The 1,894-nt window shown below is 32.5% G+C and overlaps 1 long non-coding RNA gene across 1 annotated transcript; it reads right to left on the minus strand.

Moving 5' to 3' along the window:
- Nucleotides 1-721: 721 nt before the first annotated feature.
- Nucleotides 722-1,410, minus strand: LOC118750474. Its single transcript, XR_004994398.1, has 2 exons — nucleotides 1,183-1,410; nucleotides 722-1,031 (listed from the first exon to the last, which is right to left on the minus strand). It is a non-coding gene; the product is annotated as an uncharacterized LOC118750474 (long non-coding RNA).
- Nucleotides 1,411-1,894: the final 484 nt, after the last annotated feature.

The raw sequence follows: 1,894 nt of genomic DNA on the forward strand, positions 1-1,894 counted from the left end.
AATACCGAAGTACTGCACATTAAAACTGGTACATCTGGAGAAAGAACAATCGAATCGCAACAAACGAAATTGAATTTTGAAGGGGAAGAGTAATACTTAATGATACCCTAAGTAGAAATGAGCGAAACAATTGTTTGTCAATGTTATTGTGGCTAGTTAACATTTTATTTTTAATATTTTTGTTGAGCTTTGTACAATTTTTATTTTTTAATAAACCGTGTTTTTACACTTAGAGGTTAAGATATCTCAAAATTCTGACGTGGTAGAGAAATTCTGCAGCCAGATTTGGATTCAAAACCGAAAAATCTACAAAAACCGATGAACTCAGGTGGGGAAAAAAGTTAACATTTTTCGAACTAATCAATAATCAAGAAAATAAAAAAATTAAAAAAATTAATACTTAACCTATCTGCGTGCTAGCATTTTCAATGCGAATACAATTTAACAAGAACGCAAGAACGTGGGTTTGCAACTTCATCTTTTTATTCATCATGGTTTGCATTTCAGTGCATTTAAATTTGTAGATTCGTGTAAATTCAGAAATTTTAGTTCAGAAAAAAGCACTAAAAAGGGCACTAGGCACTAAACCATTTTTTTTGGCGTTTTAATTTTCAAAAAGCACTAAATCTAGTGCCTAAAGCACCAAGTTGGCAACTATGGCCACGGACCAGCAGCAGCGCCGAAAACACAGCGATCAGCTCTCTTGTTATTTTCTTAGTTATGGTCATTTGCATAGGTTTCTTGAGTTCTCTTAAATTTGTACTTAAAGTTGTAGTTACCTTTTTCACAGCTGTATTCCTTTGCTTTTTAAATTCCGTTTTTTTTTTCAGTTTTATAAGTAAAAATACATATATGTATATGCCAGGTATTTAGTTTTTAGGGAAATCTGCACTTAGCATAAAATTTTTGTAGTATCACATCTGAGTAACATGTAAGTGATCACTGATTCATATGCGTTTTGTTTGCTGTTACTCAGAATTTTAGTTTTAGCGATATCACTTTTTTTTCCTTTTTCTCCAACTGCATGTTGACTTACGTATGTACATAGGTTTATGAGCGGACATATATAAGCATATACATACGCCGATACATACTCTGATGAATATTTGCATGTATGTATGTATGTACGTATGCCCGTATGTAGTTGCTTATACACAGGTACACAATTTAGATTTTGCACACTTTTTGCAATCCTCGTTTAAGACGGCATAGCACTTTTCCTAGATTTTTTTTTGGTCAGTTTATAATTATTATTAATTTTTAGTTTTTGTATGTAGTAATTTTTTTATTCCGCATTCGTGTCAAGAATTAAGTTGCCGCGCGGTACTATGACCCGCTCGATGCCCGAACCACGAGTGAGTGAGTAGGGCAGTAGGTAAAGACCTCAGAGTGTAGGCTGAAGGAGGGAATATGTATGTATGACCATTTATAGTAAATTCTCTAACTCCACACAGGTTCTCGACAGCATGCTCGTACCATCATCGCTGGAGACCAAGGTGAGTACGATTTGATTGATTTCTCTTTTTACTATAGCGTACATACATATTTAATATTTACATAAGTATATAAATATATTCAATTGTCCGGTATATATGTATATAGGTAGGCAGATACATTCCTCTCAGGTTTTTTTTGTGAATTATTAAAATCTAAGGCGGAGTTTAGAATTTATTGAAAATATCGAATTTAGAATTATTGAAAATATTGAGTTTGGAATTGTTGAAAATATTGAGTTTAAAACTATTAAAAATGTTGAGTTAGGATTAATGTGGACATAGGTAATAGGTATGAATATATAGGATCACGTAGGTTTCACTGTTAATGGAGTAATTGAAAACCATTAGATTAAGTGCAGTAATCTAAAGTCAAGGTAGGAGATACTATAAATATTTAT

This window comes from Rhagoletis pomonella, unplaced genomic scaffold (genome assembly GCF_013731165.1).
Source record: "Rhagoletis pomonella isolate Grant_MI unplaced genomic scaffold, Rhpom_1.0 Rhpom_scaffold_00256, whole genome shotgun sequence".
Taxonomy (NCBI): domain Eukaryota; kingdom Metazoa; phylum Arthropoda; class Insecta; order Diptera; family Tephritidae; genus Rhagoletis; species Rhagoletis pomonella.